The 8,068-nt window shown below is 36.9% G+C and overlaps 1 non-coding gene across 1 annotated transcript; it reads left to right on the top strand.

Annotated features, from left to right (window-relative positions):
- The first annotated feature begins 3,686 nt into the window (after window positions 1-3,686).
- On the top strand, window positions 3,687-3,790 carry LOC119037845 (U6 spliceosomal RNA). The gene has a single exon (XR_008391059.1). It is a non-coding gene; the product is annotated as a U6 spliceosomal RNA (small nuclear RNA).
- Window positions 3,791-8,068: the final 4,278 nt, after the last annotated feature.

The raw sequence follows: 8,068 nt of genomic DNA, 5'->3' as shown, positions 1-8,068 counted from the left end.
CAAAACTTATGGAACGCAGCAAAGGCAGTCCTGAGAGGGAAGTTTATAGCAATACAGGCCTACCTAAAGAAGATAGAAACATTTCAAACAAACAACCAAACCCTATGCCTACAAGAACTCGAGGAACAACAACAAAGACAGCCCAGAGCAAGTGGAAGGAAAGAAATAACCAAGATTAGAGCAGAATTAAATGACATAGAAACTAAAAGCACAATTTTAAGGATCAATGAATCCAGGAGTTGGTTCTTTGAGAAGGTAAACAAAATAGACAAGCCTTTAAGGAGGCTCACCAAGAAAAGAAGAGAGAGGACACAAATAAACACAATCAGAAATGAAAGAGGAGAGATTACAACTGATACCACAGAAATAAAAGGGATTGTAAGAAATTACTATGAAGAACTGTATGCCAAGAAATTTGAAACCCGAGGGGAAATGGACACATTTCTAGAAAAATACAATCTTCCAAAACTCAGTGAAAAAGAAGCAGAAAATCTAAATACACCAATAACAGCTAAAGAAATTGAAGCAGTAATTAAAAAACTCCCATCACACTAAAGCCCTGGACCAGATGGTTTCACAGGAGAATTCTACAAAGCATTTAAGGAAGAGCTAACCCCTATTCTCCACAGACTATTCCAAAAAATCCAGAAGGATGGAAAACTCCCAAAATTTTTTTTATGAAGCCAGCATCATCTTAATTCCAAAACCAGATAGAGACACAACTAAGAAAGAAAACTTCAGGCCAATATCGCTGATGAACATAGATGCTAAAATCCTCAACAAAATATTGGCAAATCACATCCAACAATATATCAAAAAGATCATACACCATGACCAAGTGGGATTCATCCCAGGTATACAAGGATGGTTCAACATTCGCAAATCAGTAAATGTAATACATCACATAAACAAAAGCAAAGACAAAAATCACATGATCATATCAATAGATGCGGAAAAAGCTTTCGATAAGGTACAACACCCATTTTTGATAAAAACACTCAGCAAAGTGGAAATACAGGGAGCATTTCTCAAAATAGTAAAGGCCATATATGAGAGACCTACAGCCAATATCATACTCAATGGGCAAAAACTAAAAGCTTTTCCACTAAGATCAGGAACAAGACAAGGATGTCCACTTTCACCACTTCTATTCAATATAGTATTGGAAGTTTTAGCCACAGTGATCAGGCAAGAAAAGGAAATATAAGGCATCCAAATAGGAAAGGAGGAGGCAAAACTGTCACTGTTTGCAGATGACATGATAGTGTACATGGAAAATCCTATAGACTCTACCCCAAAACTGCTCGAACTAATTAATGAATTTGGCAAAACAGCTGGGTACAAAGTCAATATCCAGAAATCAAAGGCATTTTTGTATACCAACAATGAATCAGCAGAAGCAGGAATCAAGGAAAAAATCCCATTCGATATAGCAAAAAGAAAAATAAAATATCTGGGAATAAACCTAACTAAGGAGGTAAAAGACCTGTATGCAGAAAACTACACAGCCCTGAAGAACAAAATCAAGGAAGACACAAACAAATGGAAACATATACCTTGTTCATGGATTGGAAGAATTAACATCATCAAAATGTCCATACTACCCAAAGCAATATACACATTCAATGCAATACCTATTAAAGTACCAATGGCATATTTCCCAGACATAGAACAAACACTTCAAAAATTTATATGGAACCATAAACGAGCCCTAATAGCAGCTGCTATTTTGAGAAAAAAGAACAAAGTAGGAGGGATCACAATACCTGATATCAAACTGTATTACAAGGCCACTGTAATCAAAACAGCCTGGTACTGGCATAAAAACAGGCACATAGACCAATGCAACAGAACAGAGAGCCCAGAAATCAACCCAACTCTCTACAGTCAATTAATATTCGACAAAGGGGGCAGTAACACAAAATGGAGTAAAGATAGCCTCTTCAACAAATGGTGTTGGGAGAACTGGACAGCTATGTGCAAAAAAATGAAACTTGAGCACCAACTTACACCATACACTAAAATAAATTCAAGGTGGATAAAAGACTTAAATATAAGCCGTGACACCATTAAAGTCCTAGAGGAGAACATCGGCAAGAAAATCTCAGATATTTCATGCAGCAACTTTTTTACTGATATGTCCCCTAGAGCAAGAAATATAAAGGAAAGAATAAATAAATGGGATCTCATCAAAATAAAAAGCTTCTGCGTGGCTAAAGAAAACAGTATTAAATTAAAAAGACAACCAACTGTATGGGAAAACATATTTGCCAATGATACCTCAGACAAAGGTTTAATCTCCAAAATATACAAAGAACTTACACAACTCCACTCTAAGAAGACACCCAACCTAATTAAAAAATGGGAAAAGGACTTGAACAAACACTTCTCCAAGGAGGACATACAGAACATTCAGAGACACATGAAGAGATGCTCAATATTGTTAGCTATCAGAGAGATGCAAATTAAAACCACAATGAGATACCACTTTACACCAGTCAGGATGGCTATCATAAACAAAGCAACAAACAACAAATTTTGGAGAGGTTGTGGGGAAAAGGGGACCCTAGTTCACTGTTGGTGGGATTGCAGACTGGTACAACCATTATGGAAAACAGTATGGAATTTTCTCAGAAAAATAAAAATCGACCTGCCTTTTGACCCAGCAATTCCACTGCTAGGATTATATCCTAAGAATCCTAAAACATCAATATCAAAGAACCTATGCACCACAATGTTCATAGCCGCACAATTTACAATAGCCAAGAGCTGGAAGCAACCTAGGTGCCCATCAGTAAATGAATGGATCAAAAAATTATGGTACATATGCACAATGGAATTCTATGCTGCAGAGAGAAAGAAGGAGCTACTACCTTTTGTAACAACATGGATGGAACTGTAAAGTATTATGCTGAGTGAAATAGGCCAGGTGCTGAAAGACAAATACCATATGATTCACCTTTAGCAGGAAGCGAAACAACAAAACAAACAAGCAAACAGAAAAAAAAACAAAACAAAACAAAGACACCGTAATAGAGAACAAGGCGACAGTGACCAGAGGGGAGAAGGAAGGGAAGTTAAGGGGATAAAGGGGGAGGGATTTGGAGGAACAAATAGGAAGGACACAGGGACGAGAACTAAGGGGGGTGGAAATGGGAGGGAGGTGGGAAGCAAGGGCGGGGGAGGCTGGGATGCGAGAAATAGACAAAAAAAACTGTACTTGAAAAATAACTAAATAAAAGTAATAAAAATAAAAAATAAAAAAAACTTTGTTAGATTGTATTGTGACAGCCGTCATATCAGCATGCATTTTAAAAACTTGTTAAAATTGGTGATTTTTTGTGTAGCCATTTTAATTTTGAAGGTGGAAGAAAATACACAACATGTTCATCATATTGTTTTATTATTTCAATAAAGATAAAAATGCAACTGAAACAATAAAAATTGTGCAGTGTATGGAGAAGGTGCTGTGACTGATTGAACATGTAAAAAGTGGTCTATGAAGTTTCATTTTGGAGATTTCTGACTGAACAATGCTCAATGGTCAGGTAGAACAGTTGAAGTCAATAGCAATCAAATTGAGACATTAATTGAGAACAATCATCATTCTACCACACAGGAGATAGTCAACATACTCAAAATATCCAAATTAATAAAGTTATGGGTGAACAGGAAAAATGTGTCTTGTGTTTGCTTCAGCAGCGCATATACTAAAATTGGAACAACCCAGAGACTAGCATGTTCCCTGTGCAAGGATGACATGCAAATTGGTGAAGCATTCCATATTTTTATCAAGGAACATGTATGAAGGACACATGGACAAAGCCAAAGAGGGTAGGTTTGAGGGTGGGATTCGGGGATGGGTAGGGCTGAGGTATGTAGTTGGGAGGAAATGGAGAGTACTGTACTTGAACAACAATAAAAAAACCCAAAATGTGTATTTTATTGCATGGAAATATCTAAATTAAATTTTTGGCCAACCCAATATAACCAAGTTCTGGCTGCAGTAGTTCTTTATAAAGGACCTTACTGAGTCTTGAAAACCTGAGTCTTAAAAATGCATTACTTATACCCCTGTTTTAAATAAAAGAGCAATACCAGTAGAGGTTCAAAACTGATGAGGAAGTTCAATTCATGGATGAAACTTGAGATATACCCAAGAGTGAACTCTAATGTAAATCATGGGCTTTGGATGATAATGACTTGTCCGTGTAAGTTCATTGATTGTAACAAATGTACTATGCTGGTGCCGGATATCCATAGTGGGGGAGTTTGTGCTTGTGCGCAGGCAGAAGTTTGTGGGAACTTCCTGTACTTTCCATTCAGTTCTGAATTGTAAATTTATCTATAAAATAAAATTTATTAATTAATAAAAATTCAGGTTGATAAGCTAAAAAACTCAATTTTTCTCAGTAAATTGTAAGTAAAAAAGAACATGGGTCTAAGTAATGAATAAGCTATTAACATCTTATCCAATGATTTTCTGGAAGAAACTGATAAATTGGTATATCAGGCTTTGAACATATTGATAAAAGTAGTATGACAGAGGATTCTGTGGTCAAATAAGAATGGAAGCACTGGGTTTAAACAAGCCAAACAAAATTTTTAAAGATTTTTATTTATTTATCTCTAGAGAGAAGAGAAGGGAAAGGAAGGGAAGGAGAAGGAGAGGGAGAGAAACATCAGTGTGTGGTTGCCTCTTGTGCGTCCCCTACTGAGGACCTGGCCTGCAACCCAGGCATGTGCCCTAGACTGGAATTAAACTGGTGACTCTTTGGTTTGCAGTCCACTGCTCAATCCACTGAGCAATCCAGCCAGGGCAAAATCAGATCAGTTTCTTATAGTATTCTTTTCAGAGCACTCAATATACTGGAATGCAGAATGAATGCTCAGAAGTGGGAATATTTTAAGAAACACTTCTCAAATGTATTTGACAGTGGAACCACAGAATACTTTGGAAATATGGCTGAAGTAATGGGAAACCGCTGGACATAGTTTTCATAATATAGTTACATAATAATATATTTGAATTTTAAAGAGATTAGTCTGGGAACAATGTAAAGGAAGAGTTGTAGGTGATCCAAAAATAGGGCAAGGGGACCACCTAATGGGTTATTATAAGAATCTCGATGAGAAAAGATGGGAGCTTGCTTAGAGCAGGTGGGTGAGAGTGGAACAGAAAGTATGATCTGTTCTCACATGGCACTGAATCCCACACAGGGCTTTTATGAAGACCAGTTACATTTGGTTACTTAGTGTATTTGCTATAAATACAGTCTCCAAAGGGAACTTTAGAAAAGATTTCAGAGATTGTGTTCTGTATATTAAAACAGGTATTTGTCTATGGCATGAGTCAGCATAATTATGCTCTGAACCATCTTCACATAGAAGTATGTGGGGTGCTTAGGTCCTGTTGTCCACTTCTGTAAGCTCTCCTTATGTGTTTCTATGGTAACAACATCTCTACAGCTGCTGGCATTTCAGTGTAATTGATTGAGACACCACATTGCAAATGCAGGGCTCCTGAAAGCTGCCCTACACTTGTTCCATAAAGGTGATTGCTGCTCTTTTATTATCCATTATAGCTGTAAAAATCCTAGGGTAACAGTTTCTTAATAAAACAAAGGCAAGTTACTTGGTTTCCTGAGAGAAAAAGTGGTTTAAAGAGCTTTAGAAAAGCATGGCTTTCTGTGAATTGTCTGATTATCTGCAAACAGTTACTCCAGAAAATAATTCTAACTTCAATCTTTTGGTACCAGTTTCTTACTGAACTCTACTCTGCTAAAGTTGTGTCCTCTTGCACTGAATTTAGTGGCCTAATGGACTACTTTACAAGTAAACTGATTTAAAAAGATACAAAATAGTACTCATGCACAATCACTTTTTGCACTTTTTAAAATTCTAATGTCTTTGAGACACTGTAATGGAGAATAGGCTGACAGTGACCAGAGGGGAGAGGGGAGGGAATTTCAGGGGAAAAGAGGAAAGGTTTATAGGAACAAGTATAAAGGACACATGGACAAAGATAAAAGGGGATGGAAATGGGAGAAAGGTGGGGAGGTGTGGGGGGTGGGCTGGGTTGGGAGTAAAAGGCAGAAAACTGTACATGAACAACAATTAAAATAAAATTTAAAAATTCTAATGTTTTTGAAATGCTCAGGCCAAACTGGGCACTACCACAACCTCATCCCACATGGCCTATGGTAAGATACCTAAAAACTCCAACCAATAAGAATAGTAATACTGATAGCAAAATTAGAGACAGTGTGCTACAGTGGAAAATCAGCCAGACAGGGTATCAAGAGACAGAAAGCTCTCTTCTTTTCTCCTTGACCAACTCATTGTATCACTTTGGACAAAGCATTGTAGTTTATTCTTTGAAGTATATTTCTTCATCTGTAAAATGGGTATGGCAGATACTTACAATACTTGACTCAGTAGAATATTTTGAAATAAGTTGGAATAAGTGTTTATATTTACAGTGCACTTTCACAATCATTACCTTATTTATTCATATGCTCATTTTTTCCAACACATATCATTGAGGACTTAGTGTATGCTTGGATTTCTTTCAGGTCTGAAGAATACAGAGGATCCTACCCTCAGGAAACTGCTACTGTAGTTGAGAACACAGGTAAGTAAAAAGGAAATTGAAGTACAATGTAAAAAATGCTATGAGAGGCACAGCTGTAGGATGCTGTGAAATCCTTGCAATGGCTCTGTGAGACAAGCAGAGAAGTAGTGATCATACCAATTTTACAGATGAAAGACTCATATTCAACAAATAATATGATTTGTCCAAGATCACATTACTAGTTAATGATAGTCTGAGAACTTGAACCCAGTTCTCCTGATTCCTTGGGGTAATCTTTCTACTGCAGAACCCTATCTCAAATGTTTTCCAAAACAATCAAAGTGAACTATGTGTATTGACGCTGCATAGGCAATGGAGAACACAGTCTTGTGGGACTTACAAAAAAAACCTAGTGGGATAGAAGCATGAGTAGAAGATTATGTACATGAAAAAAATTCAGAGTCACATGATAAAACATCACATTGGATAGAAAATGGTGATCTCTTAGGATCATGACACTATGAGCCTCAAGATATTTAGAAATGTTAATATTTTTTGGCTTTGGAGCTAGCCCCACCTATGGATGAGGAAACCCCAATCAAAGGCATATATATTTTTTACTTGACTTATTTTACATATATATATATATGTATTTTGGAGAGTGAGAAGCAAAAAGAAGTAGTAGGGAAAGAGAAAGATATTGGGGAGAGTGAACCACAATCCCTCCTCCTTTCATTAAAGAAGTGGGAAGTGCTTGAAAGTAGGAAAGGGGAGGGCTTGGTAAAGTAAGGGAAAATACTTGTCTCCAGCTGGAAAGAATGACTCTGAGATGAATGGGAACTTTGATGACAAATCACTGGTAATTGTGACTGAGGTTAAAGGAGGTAGTCAGGGGAGAGTAGTATCCTAACATGGCAGGGAGGCCTAGGCACAATCACATTATAAAAAATGTACACTGAAATTCTCCTTTTTCTACAGTCCATGACCATTTTCATTTCTTCCATTATCATCATTATCATCTTAATATTTTAAGGCTCTAGTCATTTACAAAGCACTTTCTAATGAACGTTTTCATATAATACAGCAATTTTGTCAGGTAGTTATGAGCCTTTACCATGTTTCAGATGAAGATAGTGATTTTCAAAGAGGTCAAAAAATTTTCCCAATGTCACTCAGCAAGTAAGATCCCAGCTCTTATTGACTACCAATCTAACTAACAATTCTGAGATCATGGCAGATCCTAAATGCATGACATTTTGATTGGCATCTTCCTAGGGAAATTTTAGGGACTTGCTTTCATCCTATTAGCAACACATTTTCAAGTCATTTCTTAGGGTTGGTTGCTTCTGAAAAGATTTCCACAGTTGGCTAACCCCATCTATTTTGTTTTCAATTCTTATTATCCCAATCAGAGTGACACTGCCTGACCTTGTCCCCCCAATTCTGGATACTCATCCTATATGGAGGCATGTAGCTTTCTATCCCTGACTGACT

Source organism: Artibeus jamaicensis, unplaced genomic scaffold (genome assembly GCF_021234435.1).
Source record: "Artibeus jamaicensis isolate MK-2021 breed Jamaican fruit bat unplaced genomic scaffold, CSHL_Jam_final contig_240, whole genome shotgun sequence".
Classification (NCBI taxonomy): Eukaryota; Metazoa; Chordata; class Mammalia; order Chiroptera; family Phyllostomidae; genus Artibeus; species Artibeus jamaicensis.
This window is presented reverse-complemented; position numbering and strand designations above follow the sequence as displayed.